The sequence below is a fragment of the Pygoscelis adeliae genome, unplaced genomic scaffold, assembly GCF_000699105.1.
Source record: "Pygoscelis adeliae isolate BGI_AS28 unplaced genomic scaffold, ASM69910v1 Scaffold166, whole genome shotgun sequence".
In the NCBI taxonomy this organism is placed as follows: domain Eukaryota; kingdom Metazoa; phylum Chordata; class Aves; order Sphenisciformes; family Spheniscidae; genus Pygoscelis; species Pygoscelis adeliae.
The window spans coordinates 2,485,355-2,511,556 of record NW_008825156.1 but is presented as its reverse complement, the minus strand read 5'-3'; the positions used below and the strand labels follow the sequence as shown (position 1 = coordinate 2,511,556).

The 26,202-nt window shown below is 42.1% G+C and overlaps 1 protein-coding gene across 1 annotated transcript in view; it reads left to right on the top strand.

Moving 5' to 3' along the window:
- Positions 1–424: 424 nt before the first annotated feature.
- Positions 425–26,202, top strand: part of OSBPL5 (oxysterol binding protein-like 5) — a 111,961-nt gene continuing 86,183 nt past the window's right edge. Inside the window, 1 exon segment of the mRNA XM_009328537.1 lies at positions 425–464. The gene's annotated coding sequence lies outside the window, so the exon portion shown is untranslated.

Here is a 26,202-nt window from a genome sequence, read left to right as displayed (position 1 = left end):
AGAAACAATGTGGCATATAACTAATTGCAAGACAAATGCTGTCTTGTATGTGTGTTAATTATTTTATTTTAAAATTGGCTGGCAGTTAACTACTTATTACTTGAAGTCCTTTGTGTCTTCAGGTTTAACATCTAAACTGGAAGGGAATTCACAGCTCTCCACAGTTGACTAGAAGCACATTTTAATAGGTAGACTGCAAGCTTGCAGTTACTTAACTTTGCCTATGTTCTTTGGTAATACAGCAATGGTAAATGTATAACTCCAGGAGTCTACTTGTAGGTGTGTCTGGTTACTGTATTTCTTTCTTCTTAGATTTTTAAGTAGCTAATATTTGAGTAACAAAAAGCTGAGCAAAGCTATTGCATTATCATTGGTTACTTTATTTAATACTCAAGCCTCCTTTACTTTTTTCGTTAAAGGGATTTGAGCCTGACAGCCTGCTGAGTTGCGTAAGGGCGTGCCAGGTGAGTAGCACCGTGTGCCACCGCTGCCAACTGCATGCTGCACCCACCTTCCTCTCCTTCCAAAATACTCATCTGGCTCTGGAAAAGTCTGCATTTGGACGTGGTCTGGGTCCTGTGACGGTTCTTTTTGTGGCTTCTTGAATGCACATGTTCAGCCAGAAAATAATGAAATAAGCTTTGAATCTTGCCTCACATGCTGCGGATCTGTGGGAGGAAGATGGTAGTAGCTACCTGAATGATTTCCAACATTGCTGTAAGTCTTGGGTGGAATTAAACTGTTATAAAATGAGCTGCTGCCATAGGAACAATGTAGTAATGATTTCAGGGTGCTGAAGAATGCTTAGTCAGGATTTGGGAGAATAGCCACCTGGACCATTACCTCCTGTGCCTTCGTTTCTTATTTTTGTATCGTGATGTTCCTGCTCATGGCCTTAACATCAGTGAGTGGGACATGGGAAGGAGCTAAGGATGCTTTTAGGATGCTCAGGCATTTCAGTGCGGTGATAAATGGCAGAAATTACTCTTGAACTGCCTTTTGTGAAGAATCTCACCCTTCTGTTTGATACCAGTTGCTCTGTGCTGCTGCTTCCTGGGCTGAAATGATTGCTATTGAGGATACAGTTGTGAAAAAGAGCTGGGAGTGTGGCTGGTTTGTCTTTATCAGCAACTGCTGTGCTTGAAGGGGGGACTTGGGTAGGTCAGATAAAGGAACAGAGGCCCAGAGTCCTCCCCCCAAACTTCAGGCTCTTCAGTGAGGTGTGAAGGGTATGGGGCTGTTGCTGGTCTCCAGGCATCTCTCGAGGGTAATTCTTTGCAGGAGTACCTGGAATAAGATTGCATGAATCTGGACCTAAATGTGTTGTCTTTAGGCCATTAGCTCCATCCCCAGCCTAATTCAGCAGGGACCAGAGAACCATCTTTTTTCTATTTTAGGGTCAAATACTTACTTTGCTGGAATTTCTATCCTCAGTTCATTAAAATTAAAACTATTCTGTAAGACCTCAGCCATTCATTAAACTAACAAACCAGTCCTGATTTTAATTTCTGTGGCTGGAATTTAATTTTTCACAAGCCCTGGTGCACAGGAAGCTTATAGACACTTCTGTGATTGCCTTTCAGCAGGCTCGCTGGTACTTATGCCACGATACTGTTATTACTAGCAGGGGCACACTAATGCCTTCCTGCTTAAACCTGTCTAGGAATCTATTAATGGGGTGGCCTACTTCCAAATTGCAAAGAGGAGCAAAAGCTCATCAGACAGTGTAAATGGTGATAATTTCAGCAAATGGTTTCTGTGTAAGGAGATTGATGTTTTAAGTGTCTCAGCGAATTGGTAATAATGATCAGCAATTCTCTACCATTCTTCACAAAGGAACAGGTCTTTGAAAGAAGCAATTAAGTGCAGCCACCTTCTGGACTGAGCTAATGCAGACTTCTCCCGTTGTTCTGTAAGTTAACTATTAGACCTACAAGTTGTGTTTAATGACCTTTCTGCTTCCAGACCAGCAAGGAGTCTGCAATGAAGCTGGGGAAATGTGGCCAGTATTTATGGCAAGAGCCTACTGCAGCTTTCAAATTACACTGGACAAAGCTGTGATTTCCTCATAGTGGAAATGGGATAAACCAGGAGATGAGCAATAATTCTGCAACAGCTGCTGCTCCTGTTGTGCTGTTTGCTCATCTTACAGGTAGTGACTGCAGAATGAACATCAGCTGGCTCCCTAATGCAACATATGGAAAGATTTCAGCTTGGATGTCTGTGTACATCCTGACTCTTGTATACATAGATGTGAGGAAGAGATCTAAATTGAAGGTGAAAATGAATGCAGTGTTATGTAGAAGCTTCAGTGTAGGGCTCCTTTTACTTTGCTATGGGGAGACATTATTAGCATGGTCTATATGTTGCAGTAGCCCCTGAACAGCTTCACCTGCCCAGCTGCAAGATGGTCAAGTTTAAAGCCCTTGATTGATTAGGGAAACCCAGGGAGCAATTTCCAGATCCAGTGTTCTGTTTAACAACAAAACTCAGTTTACTGATTCAGTCTCCTCCTGAGCCTATGTAAACCTCTTGCATCCACAGTGTCCTTTCACAGGGCGATCCTACTTGTGTGAAGAACAGGGGTTCTGTTAGTTTCGCTTAGTAGTCTGAAGGTCCTGCCTTGGAAAAGACAGCAAGCAATCAGTTGTTATCCATGCTGATGCCAGTCATCCTTTTACAGACCTCTGTTTTGTCCCCCTAAGTCAGGTGTTTTCCAGACTAATATGTCCCAGACTATTCAGTCATTCCTTTTACAGAGCAGTACCTTCGATCATTCTTGCTGTCTTTCTAAGAGCATATTCCAGCTCTAATTTATCTTGTCTGAGGTGAGAGGACCAGAACTTCATGTAGTATTCAATGTGTGAATTAGCCGTGGATTTATAATGTTGTCTTCCCTACTCCAGTGTGGGCTCCTAAATGAAACTTCACTGATGACCTCCTTTCGCTGAGAACTGAACGCTTGCTGCTATCCTATGTTTACTAACTTTTAAACACTTGTTTTTCTAGTCAAGGATTTCCCTTTTTATCCTGCAGCTTTTAGCTTTCAAGAGCTTTAGATGAAGGTCTTTGTCACAACTGTTCTTGAAATCCGGATTATGTGAGATGAATCACTTTTATCAACACAGTTGCTGACATATTGCAGGAACTCCAAGAGGCTGGAGAGGCAGGGCTCCCCCTTACAGCAGCTGTGTTGACTCTGCAATAAGCTTGTATTTATGTGGGTATCTGTTGTCCTTTACTATATGCTTCACAAAGTTGCCAGATACAAATATTAGCCATACAGGCCTGTAGTTCCCCAGATCCTCTCAAAATCTTTTCTAAAGGCTTCACGTTTTTCATTTTCCAGTAATCCAACTATCTCAACTATGAGCGTTCTTAAAATTCTCAAGTGAACACCATCTAGTCCTGATTTGTTCCTTTTTCCTACTTGTACCAGAAGTCCTCCTGTGATCATTGAAATTTCAGATAGATCCTGAAAAGGCTCCACTGTGAGAACCTCCCCAGTTTCTGTTTGTGTTTCTCTTGCAATTAGATCTATGTAGGTTTTAATGGATATGGGTTTTGTTAGTTACTTGAAACAGCTTTTAGATTAATTCCTGCTATAAAGAATATCAAGAGACTAGCTATGTTTCTTTCCCCTATTTGTCACATTTTATTTTAAGATCATTTCAATTCTCTTTAAAAGGAGAAAAAAACCCAGGCAAACATCTCACACTTCAGATGTTTTTTGTTGCTCTGGCAAGACAAAGGGATCTTCAAATTTGGAAAATTACATTTATGTCTCTTTACACTGACAGATCAGTGGAAAGCAGTTGCTGCTGTAAACAAGAATTGCACCCCATAGTTTTCTTCTGGCAAGACAAGAATACTTTAATACAGCTATGTAGTACTTAAAATGTTCATAAAAGTCACTCCATTGCTCTAAATCTAAGTGGTCACATTTAAAGAAAAATTAAGTGCTGCTGTTTCCACATTCAGGTCAGCTTATCTAGGTATGACTTATTTCTCTCCTGTATTTACCCAGTCCCATCTGGTAAGACCATCTATCTTTTGATTATGATGGGGTTGAACTTTGTGCAGGCAGGCTCACGGCTCACATTGGCACTGTGAGGACAGCTTATGGCTTTTCACATTGATTTCTCTGTGCCATTATAATCTTATCAGCTTATTTTCATCCCCTGGAGGTATGCTGAAATGCAAATGCTAACCTAGCGCTCTCAATTTCTAGAAGTAGCTGAAGCCAATGAGTTTCGTATGGAACTAAATTTCTTTCTATCTTATCTGTTGTAACATGGAATCTTCAAAATGGTACCCAAATCAGGCAATTAGCAGGCAGGTAAATGACACTTCAACACACAGGGCAATTTTTTTGCCTCTATTCCGATTTCAAATTGCAACGTTTCAGTTGTGTTTTTTGCAAGCCCAAGCAGAATAGTAAATATTGAATTGTTAACTCTAGTGAAAAAGTGTGCTCTAGGCTTCCTTAGCACTTGAGCTGTTTTAACAATCAGGTCTCTTAGTTTGTTGTTGGGCTCTTTTATAAATGTCTTCACTTTTCATGTTTTTGTTATCATGAGCGCTAGAAGCCTATATTTTCTTAAATAAAAGCTGGTATTATTCATGTTCGCATGCCCCCAAGAACACAGACTTGAGGAAATATACTGAATCCCTTTAAATTGGAAATGAAATGGCAATTTTTCACAACAAAGTGAATAGTACAATACCAATACCTTATTATTTTATAAATTTATTATTATTATTATATAACCCCAGTCTCTGAACTTTTCAATAGGAAAAAAGAAATTTAGGATGTTTAGAGTTGGGTGGCTTGGAGCTGAGAGGTCCTTTAGGCACTTGTATAAAAGCTGTTGGCTTTCAGTGCAATAGTTGCTGGAGTTGGAAAAATCTGTGGCTGCTCAGACCTTTGAAAACCAGGCTGGTTTTGTTCAGGTGAGCAGATGTGGAGTTAGATGCAGACATCTGGGCATCACATTCTGGAATTAGGACTGCAGTATCATCTTTACTCCCCAGCCTGCCTCTCCACCTTGTTTGTGTTCACCTGTAGCTTGGTCTCACATCTGCTGAAGCCACTAAGAAAACTCCCTCTTCCCCCCCGCCCCCCCTGCCCCCAGTATTGCGTGATTGGGCTGTATACTCTTACATCCTTTAATCTAAGATCCAGTAAGGTAAACAGGAAGACTGTCACTGACTTTGGAAAGTTTTAGGCGAGATGCCTTCATGATTCTTTTTTATCACCTGGGGAAAGTTATATGAAAAGGCAATTCCTGATGACTTTCCTGAAGTCCCCTTTGCTTTTAGAGATCATTCCATTATTGTAATCAGACCAACACTAAGATAAGTGTGATATTAGCTGAGAGGTTATTAGCTTTGATGTTTATTAGTGCAGCAGAGGTTACTAGAGTTCTTTTTGGTTATATACTTGGGTTTTTTAAAATTTTTTTAAAATTTGGCAGGAGGTACCAGGAAGAAAGGTAGGCGTTCTGACTTGGGCATATGAACTGAAAGAAAATAAAATCTAATTTAAAGTCACAAAGTTTCCTGTTCAATGAAGTGTTATACCTCATAACACAGAATACACTGAATACGAGAGCCCCAAACTACATTTGAGATCCAGTTGAAGCCCATCTTTCCAGACTAGATGGGAAGACTGAAAATATTCAGCATTTGGAACATTGCAGAAACACTTATTGAAGGTGAGAAAGTTGCAAGGCTGGAAGAGGTGCCTAATAATAATGATATCCCAGAACTCAGATAACTTACAGGTAAACATGCTGAAGGCTGTTGTTGATGACAGTTTTACATCCTGATTCAAGCAAGCAGTCCTGCTCTGCGAACCCCTGAGGTACAGTTTAGTCTATATAGGCTGCATTAGCCTATACCCTGCTGATGCTTTGTGTGCTTCGATACTTGTGTTTTGCTGAATTGGAATATTTTAAGCATGCATTTGAATATTTTGCTGAACTGCTGTCCTAGAAAGGTGGTATAACTTGAGTTTATGTAATTTCTAAAACACTGCAATGAATACTTCAGAGAAAGATGCTTCTCTGGATCCTTTTATGCTAGCGCTTATGTAGTGGGGTTTTTGGTGTTTTGTTTCTCAGAGTTAGACATTCTGCCACATTATTCTTGTACTGTGCTAATTCTTTTAGTTTTTAATTCAGAGACATTTTTGGAGACTGTATTCTTCTGTTAAGTGAAATAAAACTTTCATCTATCCTTAGTCATTTCAGACAAAAACATCTATTTATTTTCAGCTGAGGATGTTTTGTTTTGAACTATTGGTCTCAAGATTTATTTCCCCATTTCCCTGCCTCCTTTTCATCAGGTCTAAATGCAGAGTCATGATTGTTCTTCTCAGACCCAAGCCTTCAATGTTCTCTCTTCTTGGTTTCAGTTTGATTACAGCTACATCAGGAACACTGTTGTGAAATCCAGGCTCCAAATGTGTGGCTTTCTTTCATAGAGTGAAGTATATTCTCCTGGGAAACCCAATGTGCAAATTGATTTCTGGGCACGAGCTGAAAGTGATTCACAGATGTGGACTGGTCAAGATTTTTCAAATGTCAGTCCTGATTTCAGGTTATCTTAAATCTTTGATATGCCACTTGAAGTGCTGGAGAAGATCCTGGCTTGCAAAATGTGGCTGGTGAGCTCTTTGAAATTAGGATCTCTTACATTCTCTCCACTTGGACGTCCAAGTTGCTAGATGCTTTTCACCACTGATAAAACAAAAATGGCCCATTCTTTTTTCCTCAAACTGAGGAATATGACTGACATTTGAATAACTGGGAAGGACTGTTAGCTATATTCAGAAAAGTGTGACGTCTGTTCCTCTTTCAAATTTGCAGTTTATTTAGAACTAATTTTTGAAAGCCCTAAACACTTGTATATGTCTGTAAGCTGAGGTGCCTGTGGGATCTGTCTTCTCCGTATCTAAAGCAGGAGACATTGGTGTATTGCGCTGATGGATGAGTGGCAGACAGAGTCGTTACTCATAGGCAAAGAAATGAAACTATTATATGTCTATCCCATCTGTTGTGGAGAGATGCCAAGTAGTACCAATACTTGGGGTGTAGGTTCATATCACACTCAGCTGATGTGAGGGCCAGCTGCCTCTCCATTGACCTCCCTTTACATCGCCATTTGCTCGTCTCTTTTTCTGAACTGGCACCCATGCACGTAAAAACAGGTCCTGCAAAACCATCTATTTATTTTGGGATGGTTGAACTCCCTGAACCAGCTCACCGTGCCTCTCAATGAAGATGCAAGAGCTTGGAGCTGCCTCCTCTCCTAGTGAGGAGCAGACGCTACCCCTCTTGGGAGCAGCTCACTGTCGAGGCTGTGCTGTTGTGTGATGAAGCCTGCATCCCAGGGGCAAAGCCTGTGTCCTGGGTTCGCAGTCCTGCCATGGGATGCTTTGGATGGGGGCTCCAGCAGATGGCCGAAAGCCAGGGAGGGTGCACCAGACCCACTCTTACTGTCTCTGCAGTCAGTTGGGTAGGAGGGAGGATTGCTGCTATGGGGCGGTGCAGACCAAGGACCGGCAGGCTTTTCTGAGCCATCATCTGCAGGAGGTGATTGCTGATTCATAAAGAAGGGACCAAGGTGAGTATATTCCCAGGCTAAAGCCAACTTTCATAAGTGTGCCGCTATATCTCACTGTCCGAAACCTTCCACTACAGGCATTTACTCACCAGCCTTCCAGATCATCCTAGCAGTTTTGACATATGATATTTAGAGGCAAACGTCCAGCCCAGCCTCTCTTTCACAAAAGTTCAGTAATCGCTGCAAATCATTGTGCATATAGTTTGGAATTGCTGTTCAGATGGTTCTGAAATGAGGCCTTGAAAATGCTATTAAGTGAGGATATGGGCAAGAATGAATCACTTCTGACCCTTTGAACTCCTCTGGGCTGGTTAAAATAGTGATTGGTGTCTTCTCTTAGACAGTCCAGTCATCTTCCTGAGCATTTTACTGAGCTGTATCTTCTGGACATTGATGGATGAGCTCTGGACAATCTTGCTACTGCAGTTGTAAAAGGTACTACTCCCTGCTCCTGTTTCTTCCTGCAGGTACTGGACCCATAACAGAAATAGCAGAAGGAAACATGCATTAGTAGCTGCAGTAAAAAATCCAGCATCTCAGCCTAAAAACACTTCTTAAGCTGCCCCAAGGAAATTCTTCAAAGCCAGGGCACAGTTAGTGCCCCTGTTTAAGACAGGGCACAGCTCATGTGTTAATGTTACATTCTCAGATATACTGTTGTAAAGCTTGATTGATTTTTCTTAAGCTGGCTTTTTTTTGTTTTGTTTTGACAAGGACTAGAGTAAAGCCAAAGTGGTACCTGCCAGGGCTTTCCCTCCCTTGGGTGTTTAGGGGCACGGGGCATGGAGGCTTCTCTTACAATCCACAGTACAATTCCAGCTGATTTAAACAGACCAAGAACCAACCTCACGCTCTGGTCTCAGATGGGTGTCTTGCTAAGTTGTTGCTTTCCTTTTCCTGTCGTATTAGGCCTGGGGTAGCTGATATTTTCCTTTAGGCCCTGGTTCTGGGAACTAGGGGATTGCCCAGAAACACAACCAGTGCTGAAACATTTTGAACATCTTGCATCTCCTACTTGAAAAACAGGAAGGAAATAAAAGAACAGAAAAATTATTGTATTTTAAAATCTCATGGGGTTTTGTGGGGTTTTTTTTTAGTTAGCCTTGTGAGTTTTATGGTTTGACTCATGAGTATATAGTGCTGTGTCTTGGCAGCAGGAGTCTTTTGGCAATCACGGGGAGTCATGCTGAAGGACAAATACAGCCTCATAATTATTCTAGTCTTTCTGTACAAAGAAGATGCCTTAGTGTCTGGAACTGCATAGTTTCTAAGCTTCTGTGATGCTCCCCCTCTTGTCTTGTGACATCTCCAGCAGAAAAATATTATTAGCCAACCAGCTACATATTCTGGGCAGATTGCTCTTGCTTAGTGCTGTGCTGCTGTGTAACAGGACGTTGTTTCTTTTCTCATGTTGCTACCTGGTCTGCTTGCAGAAGATGCTGGCATCTATTTCATAAACACTGTTTATGCATGTATCCTTTGTCCTCAGCATGTTGGTTGTGCTTCAAGGTAGGAGAAACTTCCCTCTAGGAAGAACTTCTACAGGAAACAGGAGCTGTGTTTCAGCATAGTAGCTCCAAACAATCTTCGTCATCTGGAATAGGATGCTTATGGGTTTTTGACTTTTTAAACAGAGGCTCCATCCCGCAAGCTCTTGTTGCTTCACAAAGCAGAGTCATCGCCAAGGATCTCAATGAAGAGCTGTCAAACCTGGGCTTGCTGTGAAGTGGTATGGAGTTCCCTGACACAGAGAAGCTCTCCTGCAGACTTCCCACGTGCCTTGCTCTCCAGGGTGTGGGGCTCCATTTCTTGGCTTGGTCTTGACAAACGTTCTCTCTCCTGAGACCCAGAGCCCATCCCTTTGAAGGGGAAGTCAGTAGCCACACCTGTAATCTGTACTGCTTATTGATTCTGGGGGTGGAGAGAGATTTCAGGGCTCCATATTAAGAATGCATTGCAGTGTAATGAACCAGGCATCATCTCACCTCTTAACTCAGAGAGCCCAGGAAAAATTGTCTCACTGCTGTCTCTTCAGGACAATGTTGGCAGATGAGCTGGACACTGTGGCCTCTGTAGACTATGACAGCAGCACTGTCATAGCACAAATCATGACCTAGAGGACAGTAATTGTAGCCAAATTATTCCCTTATTGCTTCTATCAGCAGCATTTTTCATGTCACGTACATGGTTTCTGTCTGACATCCATGCTCTCCTATTCTGCTGATAATCCTCCAGTCACACCTTTTCTTTATGCATCTCCTGTTGTGTTATTTTTCTGGCTGGAAGCCCCTTTCATATGCCAGCAAGGAGTTTTGCTCTCAGAATACATACCTTAAAAAAAACTCCATGCAAAGACCAACTTTGCTTTTATAACAGATGTTTGTCAGTCCAGACACGAAACAGGTAATGGCTTGGGATCTTGCCAGTAAGCCCCATTCCTCTGCCATGAATAATATGATAATGTGTTGCAAATTAACTCTTTGTCTTACACTGGCAGATCCCAGGAGAAGAATCTCCAAATGTGTTTGTTGAGTTTGTAAAACACTGTTAATGTAGATCTCTCTCTTCCTCTCTTCAGAGACATCCATGTCAAGTTGTGGGCTTAGGTTTTATTTCTGAATTAAATTCAGTAACCAGGAATAGGAGAGGAGAAGAGTTAAGAGCTGGGAGAAGATTTTTCTGGCTGTGATTTGAGAAGGGATAATGGAGCAGATTCTTTGGGCCAGATACAACAGACTACTTAGGTTCTTAATTCTTAATGGAATAAATGGGAAAGCCAATAAAATACAGACCCATTTTAATGAAATCAGTGGTAAAACAAAGAATGTAAATAGCTTGTTGAATATGGTCCCTACTGTGGTTTATGAGGAAAACAGAAAGTTCTCCCATCAAAACATGTCCTTATTGTCCAACAAAAACGGAACTTTGAAAATGAACCGAGCAAATCAGAAGCAAAAAAATCAGTTTCTCTTCTCTTTTGAACAAAAGCAAACAGGATAAAAAGTGTCTTTTGGTACTGGAAATCTCTATGCTAAGTTTCAGCCAGGGAAGAATGTTATTTGCATCAGGTAAAAACATGTTCCACATGCCAGAAAATGAGTCCTTAGCATGCAAATGCTGATCCAGTCCTAAGTACAGTTTTATAAATAACACGTTAATAAAAAGAACAAAACCATATCTCTTTAAACCAGTCCCAGTGGTCTGCATTAGATGAACTACAACTGACAGAAGCAGATAATAAATCTTTAATCACTTTCACAAAGAGGAGACCTCCAAAGATGTGCAGCTCTATGAGATTCTGAGCCACTTTTAGGAAATATTAATTTAAATTTGACCATCAAAGCCTTTTTGTTCTTTCTAAATAGTTGTAACCAGGAGAATACTAAAAGGTCTGCTTTTTGTGTAAATAGCTTTTCTCAAAATTTATGCTGATGTGATCTTAGCTGAGACAAACATTGTTCTGTGTACATTGAAATACAGTGCGAGCTATGGGAGAGAAGATGAATTTCAGCCTAAGATAAATATAAACGGTGCATTTCAAGCTTTAGCAGAAGATATTTCTGGTCACAGCCTAATAGGCAGCTGTCTCTTGGTGGTTGCAGCATTGCTTTGGCTTCTGCCGAATGGGCAAAGATGACGCGCTTTAAATTTTTTTGCCAATTTTAGAGTCCTGCTACTTTGAGCATCTCTGCATTTGTTGAGGAGTGCACGCATATATTCCTGCTCCTTTTGAGGGCACTCTTCATGCAGGTGTCCTGCACTGAAACTATTCATCAGTCTTTGCAAAATGAGAGCATAAATCATTTACAAATTAAGAGTCTGAGATGCTCTACAGTGCTACAGATGTGGTATTGTATAAAGTTCTGTTAATTGATGTGGCCGTTGCAAAAGCATCTGCTCAAATGCATTTACTTTGCCCACTGTTTCTGGATTTAATAGACAAAACCTGTCATAAAATAAGTGCAAGTAGACAGCAAATCAGGTTTTTCATTGTCAGTTCTGCTCATCTGGAATGTAACCCATCTCTTGGAATGTGTGTAGATAGATCAGATCCTTGGATGACTGAATTCAGCCTAACTCCTCCAAAATGAGAATTTCAGTGGGAGATGTAGGAGACAGACCAAACTGCAGTTGAAAATTATTTGACATCTCTCTCTGTAAGCTTCTATAAGGTGCTTAAAACTGCTCAGCTGGTGTCATTGGAGGGCAGTTCTGTAGGAGCCAGGCATTCTGAGCTGCTCGGAATGGTGTGAGCTGAAGGTCTGGCTCATTAAAGCTGATAGTCACAGGTCCTGAGGATGCGTACTCATAGCTACCTTGAAAACAAACAGATGCTGTGGGACAAAATACCTTTTTGAGCATGAATATGTGTTAGTATCTCTCTTCATGTCCTCTTCTATATATGTGTATATACATATACATATGTATATGTATTTATATGTTTATATATGAGAAAAGGGAAGAGATGCAATATACTTCAATTAGCTTATTTCATATTTGCATGTCTTTGAAAGAGCTGTGTGTCAGAGGGGGCAGGAGGAAAGGTTAGAGTTGGGAGCACTGCCTTGGAGCTAGGCGAATGCGCAGATGGTTATTAGATGCAAACAATTTCAGGCTAGTGAAAATTGTCAAATATAATTTTAATATCTCTGGGAAGATCACTGGTTTGACTGTCCTCTCATTATGTGCCTTGGGAATGGACTCCGTGAGATTGTTGGTGCATTCTCTTATTAGTTTGCCTTTCTATTGCAGCAAAGCTGATGGGCTTGCAGCATTAGACTTTTTTTTGCAGGAGATACTCAACGAACATGTAGAAAACAGCAATCCCAGAATACTGCCAGTTCATTGCTGTTAGCAAGCAGAGAGTTCGTCCTGATGCAGGACCAAAATGAAGTTGCCTTCAGTTCAGCATGAGTCACGTGAAACAAATATTCTGCTATTCTGAGTGAATGACTCCTTCCCTTTGCACTTCATCCAAACCGAATCAAAAAGCCACATCATCAACTGGGAAGAATATGCTTGCAGTCACGAAGCAAGCAGGGCACCAAAAGGGGTCTATTTGATCATTTTCGTGTGTTGCTAATGGGAAAATACAGAAAGCAAGTCGTCTGCAGTAGCAGGCATTTTTAAGACTTCCACAAGCCATGGGTTTTTAATGCAATATGAGTATGACTGCACAGTCATAACTTTTAATGATGACTGTCCTGCAGAGAAATTGCAGTCTGTACCTGAGAGATGCAGTCAGAGCTATTGCCACAGGGAGTTTCATGTCATAGACCGGAGCGATATAACATGGGCAGCAGAAGGTTAATGGGACAGAAAGCAGAAAATATAATCGGGAGACTTGGGGGGTGACAGCAGGGAGGGAACAATCACATCTTGCAGCCAAATACATCTGAAGAGCCATGTCAGACTGCTGAAGATAACTGGTTCATAAAATCAGTTACTCACCTGGAGAGCTCCATAGCCAGAGACTATCCTTATAATGGTGGTTGTGATAGAAATGTAGAAATCCTGGACTGAAACTTACCTTTGAAGTATATTGGGATTTTTGAACATACTACAACTGTTCTAGAATGTAATATGTACCACATACTGCTGCTGACTTCTGGTGTTGCAGATTTCCCTCTTGTCTTTGTCAGTTCACAGACTAATTTTCCCGGCTGTATGACAGCAAAACCACTCCTAGTCACCAGGTCAGTTGATAGTGGGTTTTTGTTAGCAAATAACATTGCTTGCACTGGTCCCAGCAGAGGTTTTCTTGGTCATTTGAAACACAAAGGCAATCTAATGTTTTCATCTGTTTGGTAAATCTCCTTAGGCCTGACTCAAGGTACCAAAGGGTACAAGACCTGGGATCTCATTTACCGTACAAAGTACCTACGTGGTACCTACTTATGAAATTAGTCCGCATGGTCAGCCAACTTGTGTTCTGGGTTGAGCTTCTTGGTTAGGTGTCACTGTGTGCTGCTGCCCTAGAAAAGTGGTTTGAAAGCCAGAGAAGTCCAAGGAAGCTTTTTTGGGCTGGTCCTGCCCAAACTGGCATTGCTGTGTGTTAGTCACAGCCCTTGGATATATATTGCCATTTAATTTTTAGGGCTCTTTCTGCTTTACAGCAATCATAACTGCTTGCAAGAGGGAAAAAAACCCCAACCACATTATGAAGTAGATTAACTTTCATTTCAGCTCCCCTTTTTCTCTCAATACCTTCCACCATTGCCAGCAACCTCTGTCTCAGGCAGTACATTGAAAACAAAAGCCTAAACTTTTCCTTGTTACCGTTCTGGGTGAGCCGTTGTGTATAAACCAGCAGTACCTTTTGCAGTGATTTTTCACATTGACAGCACACAGATACTGTTTGTTTAGCTTAGTCATTCTATGGGAGGCAAAGCTGGGGGAAAGTCAGCTTATTTTCTGAAATGCCAACCTTTTCAGCTGTGAGCTCTCACTTTGCTGTACATTCAGAGCTGTTGGTGCATTTGGGGAATGCCTGCTAGTTTGGGGTATTTTTGAATAAATACCTACCTAACAGCTGTTCGTGAAAAATTGCTACTTTGCATAATTTTTGCATATTTTTTGTCTCACGTATTCATTTTAAAGGCCAGCTTTCATAATGTATGTTAGAGGTACAATCCATGTTTGCTGAAGTCTGTTAAAATCGCAGAAAATAGCCCCGTGCTTCACTGTAAGAGGTGTTTCCCTCTGGTCAGTCATGGTGTCTTCTGAAACTGGAGAAATTCTCCTCATGAAGAAGTGGTAGGTTCTGATTTGCTTGTCTTAAAAATAGCATAGTGCAGAGTGTAGTTTTGGTTTTGCAGCTTCCTCTCTGTGTAGTTCCAAGCTGACAAGATGCTTGTTTATGAAACTGAGAGCTTGAGTATCTGGCTGTTATCAAAATGCCAGTGCTATAATTGGGAGCATATGCTAAAAGAGTTGAAAACCGTAAGAAGGCCTTCTACGTGATTAAGTCCATTTCCTTACAAAGATAAGACAGATTCCAATAAAGGTTTTTCTCCAGCAATAAAGTGACACTGCAGTGATTAGCACCAAAAAGCTCCTCTTTCAGCTTTTCACATGCTTGCTCACACAAATATTTTTTGAATTGGAGAAAACATGGTAAAATAAGTGTTTGATAATTTTGGGGTTTTTGAAGTGACCAAATGATGCTTTTCCCCATTTTTGTGTTTAGAAATTAGAGTAATACAGAAAACTTGTCTGTAAAAGTTTACATGGCCTTCAGCAAGGACAGGCACCTAGAACTGTCTGTAGAAAGTTGTTCTAGAGATGCGAGTTTTAAATGAGAGCTACATCCCCAGTAGTGCAGCAACGTTCTTGCTCTTTACACATTGGCAATGCTGTTCCAGATGGCAGAAGTTTGAATCCTGCAGGGTCTGAATGGGAACATGCACATAGCAGAGTCCAAACCCAGCTGTGCTTATTTCAGCCCTCACACATTCAAATACCCCTGGATGTGCTGTTATGTGCATGTGAGAGCTGTCATAGATGCACTCATTGGCTTATGCTTTGTAATCAGTTGTGTGTGGGAAGCTTACAGTGACAGGCCCCTCTTTTGCAAACATTTGCACACTTGAGTAATTTCACTGGTGTGAATAGGTCTGTTCGGCAGGAAAGCACTTGAGGCTTTTCATTTTTTGAACTTGGGGGAGTTTTAGTTTGAAAGACAGACTGAGGGGACTCCCTCCTTTGTCTCGGACACAGTCTGAATAGGATTCTTTTCCTAATTAATATTATTCCTGCAGGAGCGAAGTGAAAAAAGAGAACTTAATATATGCAGAGACCTATATACATAAATAATGTGTTAGATATAGGTGTAGATGGAACCAAGAGGAATGATCACAGAGATGAAGTTACTCATCAGTGTAAAACCAGGAATGAAGAAAAGATTTGGAGATTAGTCCAAGTTTAATAAAATCATTGCTCTATGCCCTCCTGAAATGCTGTATCTTTGCTAGAACCCCCCTAAGGTGCAAACTGTCACACAGCATTTCATATAGGCAAGATAGATGACTGTATCTCCAGGTACCGGGTTTCTGTAGGGGTTCTGCCCTTGCTTATCTTCCTTGCTTATCTTCCTGCCTTTGCTTGTATGTTGTTATATTATGGTTAATTACACCATAAGAGATCAAAGGGTTTTTTTTCCCAAATCTTGTTATCTGTCCCCAAAGCTGCTGCTAGCCCATTTAAAGTTTTATTTGTTTCCCTTTCACTGAGTGACTGCAAATTGAGAACTTCTTCCTAAGTGGTCCCTTTGAAAAATGCTGATGTGATTCATGCCCCTTCCCATGCTCCAGCTGTGAAAAGCTCGCTGCTTGTGTGGAATGACCCTCCGGGCAGCTTGCCCTGAGAGTCCATTCTATACATTGTGATGGAAAGCAATGGGAAAAGGTAATTAGAGCGGGACTTAATGTGGTATATCAGGCATCTGTGAGATTGAGTTTGCAGCTGCAGATTGGAGTGTATCATGCCTTCAGCTTGATTGATCTAGTCATTTAACAAACTTTATACCCATGAAGAGAGAGACATGACAGCACTCAGGACTGCAGTACTCCATTTATTTGCAGACAGATTACCATACTCAAACCAGGGGCATACGCTTTTTCGCTGCCTTGCCTTGCTGGTGTACCTCATCTTTGAACTGGAGGGATCACAGGAGAGGTGGAAGGGCAGATCGTGAGTAAAGTACTAGGAACCAGCTTCTGCTCCACTGAGATTATTACAGGGTTTGCCACCAAGCTCAGAGTGAACAGCATCAGGTCCTAGACTGTGTTCTCAGAGACTTAGTTCTAGTTGCATCTTCCCCTCTATCTTACTCTTCTGTAGGTTCTCAGTACACCTCCAGCTTTCAGTGTGCCAAGGCCAGGCTCCAGGTTGATAGCTGGAAAGGCTCAGCATGGAAGATATGTCCCTGGTCCAACCTGTGTCTGTTTCTAAGCTGTTTGTGGCTTGTTTTGGGTCTGCTGCCATGTGAGCGAGGTCCAGCTGCCATTGATTTTTACCTTTCTTCACCTGTGAAGTGGCTGCACCAGCAGTTAACTCCTGAGTCCCTACAGTGGTGGGATGGAAGGCTGAAATGAAAACACACAGCTTGGCCAAATTTTGGTACTTTTCCATAGCAGCAGTGCTAGGCTGTATTTGTAAGTTCCTGCTTCCAAATTGGAGTGGTAGTGTGTGTCAGGGGAGGGTTTCAGTACTAAAGTTTTCAAAGGGAAAGTCTCTGGCTAGCGTGCAAAATTCACTGTATCTCTACTCATTCATAGAAATCACTGATTATCTCTGGTTGAAATATCCTTTAAACCAGCCTTAAGGCAGGTGACTGAGATGCTGAATTTCAACACAAATAGTTGAAATTCAGTTGAGTAGAAGTCCTCTACCAGGAAGTCTTGGGTAACTTTCATTATAAGCCATTGTAGTGATGTTAATAAGTTTGTCTACCTCTGCCCATGGCGTACTCATTCTCAATGTAAATAAATGAGTCGGATGAAGCATTTGGAAAAACCATGTAACTGTAGAGATGAAAAATCATTGGAAGAGGCTGTGAAGGAAAAGCTGTGCAGTCTTCATCACTGGAGGTCTTAAGAGCATCCTGGAGAAATATGTGCCAGGCATGACCTGAGTACACTCAGTCTTGCTTTGGCCAGAGGTATGGGGAAGAAATGCATTATAGGACTTTTTTAGGATCTCTTTCAGCCTGGGATGGAAGGATAACACAATCATGCATTGATAACCATTTCGCATATTTTTCTTACATGTCTCTCACTTCTACATAATGAATGTTGCCTTAAGTGGTAATTTGCTTTCTCCTGCAGCCCCTTATCAAAAAGGCACTGTAACTATAGTTAATTGGCCCTCCCTGCCAGGTGCAGTAGATTAAGGACAACAGTGAGTCATACAGCTTCAGAAAGCCCAACAAATGGGCTGTGCTCTGCTGAGTGTCCTTGTAGCTTTGTGTGGGTATTGGCAGCTGTTGTGGAACAGAGCAGAGATCACCCTGTTTGAAGGAAGTGTTTGCAGGGAAAGCATATCAGCTGGTGTTTGTTGCTGTGTACCTACCAAATGGAAGTCTTCAGGGGCAGCTGCATCTGCGTGATGATCTGCTGGTGTTCAGGGTTGGTTTTGGTTGTACTTTTGAGGGTAAAGGCAGCAAGCACAGCCAAGTGCTGTATAGCCACAGAGAAACACAGTGGTAACACTCTTGGATTGCATCTTGCATTTATGCTGCATGGCATGTATTGAGTCACTGAAGTGGCATTTCTCAAACATTACAGTCTTGCTTGCTGCTCCAAATTCTGCTCCAAGTCACAAGTTGCAACTCTTGAAAACCTCCAAACTTGGAATTCTCCTCTTCCCCCCAGTATTTCCATTTGTGCATGAGGCTGCCACATGCGGCTGCAGCCAGTCTTGGGGGAGAGAATAACGCAGCCTTGACCTAGGTGCATCCCTACATGGGTACTGCAGTGGTAGAAAGGTATGAGGGTACTTTAAATAGCCGTTTAGGAGCCAAAATTGTGTAGCCAAAAGTAGTGCTCCCTTCCCAAAAAAGAATATATGTGAGGAGAGTGGAAAGGAGCTTCAGTGCGTGTTTTCACTTGCTGCCTTTAGGTATCTGTCTTAAACGTCTGCCCTAAGAGTGTAGGGATACTAGTGTCCTGCTAAGCGAGGCTGCTGCTTTGAATCACTCTTGGCAGGAGCCTCTCTTCTTCCACTAAAAACAGAGACACTAATTTCCTAATTTAGGAGCCGTAATTGGTTACCAGAAGTTGGGCAATATAAATACCAGTAACAAGGATCCTCATGAAAGAGGAGAGCGCTGCTAGAATACTTACCTACTGGATACAGGGTTCTCTGGAGTCTGCTGCAGGTGGGGCATGATTTATGGCAACCAGAAAGCTGCTGTAACTACTCTAGGGTTGAATTTGCCATTAGCTACTATAAAAATTAGGCTCCTGTGTTCTGGTGTATAACTGGGTTTATTCTCAGTGTATGTGTGTTAGTACTGCTTATCTTCCCAGGTCCTAGTCTGGTCCTAGCAGATGTCTGCTTTGAAAGCCTGGGTATCATTTTTGTTGATATTGTGGTCTCTCTGCAGGCTGGAGCAATAGTCTTTTTGCTCCTTAGTTCCCCTGCTGCTAGAGTTGCTTGTCGGGGATTTGCAGAGCAGAGAGCCAGAGAAGAAAAGTGGGGCAGGATTTGGGCTGCTGCTTGTTTTCCATCAGTCTTCTTGTTAATGCTATTCCTCCAGGCATAAGATGCATCCTGAGTCCACTCTATTCCACGGGCTAATAGTTTCAATTATTTTTCCAGTTTAAGGGTTTTTCTCTTTTCAGTCTGAGATTTATACTTTTATTTGTGAACGGAGCAGCCTGAGAGCTGGGGATGTGGTTTGTCGCCAAGGAGTAGGGTGAGTGTAAAGAAAGGGCTGTTGGTAATGCCTTATGTTGTGTGGCGTGTAACAGTTTCAGGTAGGAGGAGAAAAGCCGGGAAATAAAGAGCTGAGCTGCTGGCACAACTTAGCTTGTCTTTGCTTGGAAAGCCCACCACATTTGGAAAATGATTGCAAGGAATCACCACCTGGCTGGTCATTTAGGTGATAAACACATCTTCAAAAAAGGCGTTCTTCCAAATTAAAGGCATCTGCACAGGATTCTCATTTTTGGAGTAACACCCCTTGTGAACAAGTCTGACAGTACATCAAGACTTCTCACGAGACCAGAAACCCAATGCGTTCATTGTATTGCCCAACAGGAAGAGTGAAAGTCCCCACCCTGAATGTTTGTACAGTTAAACATGGACTAGAAAACAGAAATGCAGAAGGTGTGGGGTTTGGGTTTTTATTTTTAACTTCCAATCCCGTGTTACATCCACAAGACCATCAGATCTGTATGACAAGGTGCTGCATGTGTATGGCCATCTGGATATTCAGCATCAGTGCTGAGTACACCCGCTGACCCTTCCCAGGTGTGGTTACACTTAAAATGTTCTGGAGCAAACAAAGCTGAAGTGCTCAGAATGAAACTGTGAGAGAAGCAGAAGTGGGAGAGATTTTTTCCTTGTATTAGAAAGTTAAAGCAAAGTGTTTGGTTTCATTTTTTACTTCATGTTATTTCTGGAAACACCAGTACTATCATGCTGGGAAGAAATTTGGGGAGCATTACAGGAGTTCGTTTCATTCAAATCTTTACTTTTGTACTGCATAGTAATAGGTTAGTAATAGATACATTTAGGACAATATGTGCAAAGATGTTACTTTTTTGCAAAGTTATATTGTTAATCACTTCAATGTCCTGTAAAAGCTGTTGTGGGCATTTATACAGGATACTTGCTCTGCTCTCAGACCACTTTAGGGCACTGTGTAGGAGAACCGGTAAGTGGCTGCTTAGGGCAAGACCTGGGCTGTTGTTTGGTGTGAGGACAGCAGGAAGCGTCAGCTCCAGGATGGGTTATTGCCATGCCCAATGCCCATTTTAGATGTTTGAAACTTACTGACTTGGTATGTTCGTCAGCAAACACTTGTGGCAGGCTGTCACGTGTTCCACCTACCTGTGTGTGTATATCTGTCATTGAAATTGTGTAAAGCAGAGGACACGGGAATTGCATTCCCTGCTAACCTAAAGACAGTGAATCCACGCTGTATACAAGGTAAAAATCTACTTTTTCTTTTCTTTGGTGTAACAGTCTTTCTAAAGATAAGACACACCTAAAACATGAGTCAGTTCCCTATATGCTGTTGGTCTCACATATGCAAGAGTGGAAGCCACCTCTTTCTGATAACCAAAAAGAAACAGATTTTTTTTATCATCACCTTTGCTCACTGAGTAGTACCTTACTCACCATAACCACCTATTCAGATCAGTCAGGCTATTTGTGGAGTACAGCATTATTCACTGTGTGAGAGATTATCAGAGATTGGTCCCTATTAAAAAAGATTTCTCTTGTACTAGAATGTTTCCAGTGGGATCACCTAATTTATTCAGGAAACATTTGTTAAAAGGACTCCCTACTATAAATGAATTGTGATTTCAATGGAGCAGCGTCCAGTTGTGGCAGCTTAGGAACCACCGCTCTGCTCTTAACTTAGGTGCATGGACTCAGGCTGTCCTGGAAAAGAAACCGGGGTGGACTTTATGGTGCACTGTGGTTCCAGCTTTCACCAGGGCAGGATCTGAACCCTGATGCTTTGTGAAAATACTGGTATAGTCATCCTGACGTTTTTTTCTGCTTTTGCTGAAATGCTGTATCTACCTTGCATTTGATGAAAGATTAAATAAAAGGCACCCGCCCATCTGGTGCTCTGTTACCTGATGTGTCGCTCTTTGGAAGAGCGCTCCATTTATAATTACTGTTTTATTTGCTTTGATGAAGATGCCTGGGTTTGTTAGCTCCTGCAGTATTTGATTGAGCTGAGTGGTTTGAGCAAGGGAAGTTGCTGTGAAATTTTCTTTTGCTTTGGTAAAAGTCAGCTCAGCGCACAGAGTTGGTGAGGTGCCAAGAAGATGTATTTTTCTGAAGCCGGAGCTCTGTTTTGTGTGAATGTCATGTAAGGACTGTGAGGTGAGTTGAGGGAAGCCCTTTTCTCATCATGAAAATCCTAGTAGTGAATTAATTTAAGACCAGATACTGCTTTTCAATGCCTTGCCATAGCTCACTGGTGACTCAGGATCAAAGAGAAGCTTTTGCCAGCTGAGTGACTGGAAGGTTATTGTGCAGTGCTCCCAGATGGAGACTGCAGTATTAACAGCAACCTGCTGTTTGACCCAGCAGAAATTTAGCTATTGTTCTCCTTAGGGAGAATGAACACCTAGTGCTTTTCACAGTTCTGATATATTTAATTTTTGTAACGTAATTCCTATGAAATGAATGCAAAAATATTTCATGTATAGCTTGTGCAGCGCAATACGGAGCAGTCAGAGTTTGAGGTCAAATCCTCAGTCATGCTGAATAGCTTCATTGGAGTGCTCCTCTGGAAAGGTGCAGGAGACTGCATGTTCACTTTTGCTTTGCTTCCTTTGCAGTGTGCATGACTGGGCCCAGCCTGGATGCAGAGCTTCTTATGGGCCACCAGAAGGTGCCTGCAGTTCCTTTGTGTCTCAGTAGTGCTTGCCCATCTAGAGAGGCGCATGATAGGGGAATTGCCTGTTTTAGTTTCCTGGAGCAACCTACCAATTGACATTAAGCTCTTGTGAAGGATAAATTTTTGCAGTCATGATTGATTTTTCTGGTTTGATTCTATCTTCAAAGGTACTTTTAATGCATGTTCATAAGCTTAACTATGCCTCTCCACACACCATAAGCTAATCTATACTATTACCTTGCTGATTAAATTGCAGTGATCTTTTTTGTTTACAAGCAGAAAATTTTCATATGCAAGAGTTGAGAGGCAGTAATTGGAATTTTCTGATGCTTTTTATGCATAGAACAATAGCACTAAACTTTCTCAGTCTTGAGCTTTCTCTTTTGTTATAGGTAATGTATCTACATAGATAATCTTTTTTTTTTCCTGTGAATGACTTTTTTTTAATATAAATTTTCCATTCATTGTCCATTAATATCATCTGGCACAAAGACAGACGAATTGCATGGGCAGGCATAGTGATAGGGATATAAATCTTTTCCAGTGACAGTGTCTTGAAATAACAATCAGTTAAGATATCATCACTGCAGCGTAATGTTGTGGGTAGATTTTGCTGCTTTTCTGTGAGGATATGAGTATTGTGTTGAATCCATACCTGTGTGTATGCATATATATGTATTGGTGTGCATGTGTATATATACATGTATGTATTGTGTGTGCAATTGTGGAGAGCTTGTATTTAATTATATTGGATCGTTCTGTCACTGAACCATTAGGGTATGGCGGATGTTATCACATAGAGATCTAAGCAAGTCTCTGCCTACTTTTTTGTCCAACTTTATGCACATTGTAACACCTCCATTGTGCTGTCAGTGTCAGCTATTACCCAGAGTCCTCAGGAGGGAGACGAAGGCCTCGACTGTGAGGAGTCTGATGGTGTGAGCCCAACTGGTCCAGCCTGGAAATCTGGGCAGGTTGGGTGTAGGCAGCACTGAATGCTTTTCAGCTCCATTCGCTGGTGCTTTTTGCAGGTTTGGCTTTCCCCAAGCACCGCCTCAATGCCATGGTCCTGCAAAGCAGCGATTCTCACGCTCTGGTCCTAAGCTCGTAATGTGGATGTGGCCCTCCTACGCCACGTTTAGCTATCCCAGGCCCATTTACTATCTCTGGAAACCCTGACCTGGGGTTCACCAGCTGTGAACTCAAGATTTGAAGCCAGATTTCAAGGGATTAAATGTACCCTTTGCTTGTTTTATTTCTTGATTGATTTCCACCAGCAGGTCCTCAGTTAGCCGCCTTCTTGCCTGTCCCCACAGGGAAGCACACTCCTTGTACCGTTTCTCCTGTTGTCAGACCCTAAACTGGATAATGGCAGTCTGTGAACACAGTCCACTTGGAAAAGCCATAAAATGCCAGACCAGGAGCAGCAGGCATGAGACTACACGGGTCTTGTCTTCACTTGTTGTGGTTACCTGCTGATCAACGCAGAGAAGGAGCGTTTGTGGTGCCCTTCCTCCACCGCCATGTTCCAGCTATGGGATCACAGCTCACAATCTGTTTTTGCATTCACTGATATATTCACTCTGTTTAATACAAAAAAAAATACTCCAGAAGCCGATCTGGCTCAGATGGAAGTGTCAGTCCTGGTTCGCTGCTCTCTTGAGCTGATCTCCCCTTCTTGCCCGTGCTGCCACCGGGCCACTGATGGGACAAATCTGGGGGCTCAACACCAAGGAATCTCTGAGTCACTGATGGCACAGCTGCAGAAATGGATTTTCTTGGCAGAAAAGACTATAACGGGCGTGGTTTCAGGGAAAAAAATCGTTTGGCAAACACGTTACGTTGCCATTTTAAAAATGGCATGTTCTGTCAGAAACACTTCTTCCGAGCACTCTTGCATTTAGAAATGTGCCCTTTGATGTGGAGAGCAGACTTGTGATCAGAGGTCCTTCCTTTGGGCGTCCACCCTTTCAAGGGAAAGGCTATTTTCTAAATCACAGGGTTCAAGCCCGACTGTCTTCACTCTGTCAGAGTTAGCTGCCACATGTTGTACTCCTGAGCCTCCGGCACGTACAGTGCTCTCCTGGCTGGTGTGTACGCACTGGCTCTTGGGTTGCGGGTCGTTCCCTCCTTGCTGTGCAGCCGCTCTGCTTAACCATGGGAGTACAGTTTAAAACCAGAAGCCAATGAAGCCCGATACCTAGCTATCTGTAGCATGAACTGTATGTTAGCTCTTCAAAGACAGCCTGGAGCCTCACGGTTGTCCTCTCTTAAACAGAGATCCTGCTCTCTACTAAACATAAAGAGACATCGTGTAAATAGCCTCACTTGCATCAAAGTCAGTTCACCAGCTGTGGATCTGGCTCCACATGTCTGGTATGTTCTTTACCAGCAGAGATAATGGTCTTTAAAGTGACCTTTACTGAGGTTTTTGACTCTCTGTTGTTTCTCACTGCATCTGGCTCCGTTATTGGCTTTCTTACCATTCCTATAACATCTTTTTCTTTTTGGGAGCTGTTTTAAAAGCAAAACCTTGCAGAACTGAAAGCATTAAAGCAAAAGGGTTCATGAACAGGGAGCAGAACAGGCTGTTTCCAACTCTGGTTGCTTATAGTTGGATTCAAAAGAAGCTGACACATAGGTCGTCTTGTATGCAGTTCCATGGTTCTGGCTTCATTTTAAGCTACAATACATGATGTTTGTCTGTGTAAAAGGCTATAATGAAAACAAGTGTTGGAAGAAATAAGATTGTTTACTTTTTATGGGTCTTCCTTCCTTCCTAGTTTAATGAAACACTGTATTCTCATGTAGCTCCAGACAATAAACTCATCTTTAAGCAGTTACGTTAAACTGCTCATTAGGCTTAATTTGCATTAACTGTAAGTGTCCAGTACGTTCAACTAGTCACCACTGGCTGTGCTGAAAAAACTGACCATTGCACAAGTTATTGGCATAGTCTGAAGTATGTGGTTTTTATCGTATAAAGTAATACCAGTCATGTTAGGAGGCATCAAAATTACTTCAGTCTACCGAGCTCTCTGATACAAAACCACAAGCTTTTTGAACATTTGAAAGCTGCGTTTCTGAAGGTTTGGATAAATTTGTCTTTTGCTGGAATTTGTTAAATCTGAATAGATCTTACCAAGTGTCAAGTGAGAAAACTCGGGGGTTGAGATAAGAACAGTTTAATAATTGAAATAAAATAATAATAAAAGAATGTACAGAGCAAGTGATGCACAATGTAATTGCTCACCACCTGCTGATCGATGCCCAGCCAGTCCCCGAGCAGCGGCCCCCTGCCCAGCTTTCCCCCAGTTTATATACTGAGCATGATGTCACACGGTATGGAATATCCCTTGGCCAGTTTGGGTCAGCTGTCCTGGCTGTGCCCCCTCCCAGCTTCTTGTGCACCTCCAGCCTTCTCAGTTGGTAGAGCATGGGAAGCTGAAAAGTCCTTGACTAGTGTAAGCGCTACTTAGCAACAACTAAACCATTGGTGTGTTACCAACATTATTCTCATACTAAATCCAAAACACAGCACTGTCCCAGCTACTAGGAAGAAAATTAACTCTATCCCAGCCAAAACCAGGGCACCAAGAAAAGACTTTTTTGTGCCATTTCATCCTCAGTGGCCCTGTTTCTTATCAGAAGTCCTCTGTGGTATGCTACTATAAAGAAGTACTTCGAACAAAATGTGTTGGCACCAAGCACTAAGTGTGAATCTGAAAATGGACCAAAGCTGTGGATGCAGTTACCATTTTTGCAAATAAGTGATTGGATTCAGAACAACACCCTTCCAAAGATGGGGAGACGTGCTGTTTCATGGAAGCAGGCTGACACTGCTGAGAAGGCAAGGTCACTATTTAATAAACAACACCTTTTCATTCTCCCTTCTTAATTGCAGAAATCAGTTGGAGTTCAGCTCTTGTGTGTTAGGCCACAAGGGAAAACAATTTCCTTTTTGTCCCTTTTGCTGACTTTTTCTCACAGTATGTGTAAAACTAAGGGATGATTTTTTTTCTACCTGTTTTAGTAACTAAAGTTACAACAAACGATTCAGGATTGCACATAATAATGATAGCTAATGATGTTTTTGGAAAGTTTACTTTGCCCTGTAGCAGTCTGCACATGTTTCACCATATAGAGTTTTTCAATCTAAACCTCCTGTTGTGCTCTATAGCTGCCAGGAGCAGAGGAGGGTGCTTGTCCTGCCTTCGCTCTGCGCTGGGGAGCAGTGGGCTCTGAAACAGGTCCCAGTAGCCTCTTCCCTGATTTTCAACAGGCTGGGCACTCGGTTTGCCTGGTTTAGTGACCCGTTTGCCCATGACTCAGTGAACTCGCCTAGTCATGGCCATTTTCCTCTGGTTGTCAACCCGGCTGCTCTTGGGGCTGCCAGTCCTCCTCGTCTCTTTTCTGCTGGTGGTAGTTGGACTTTTGCCCATCTACTTTTCCCCTGTTTGCCCCCAATGTGGGGCTGATCTTTG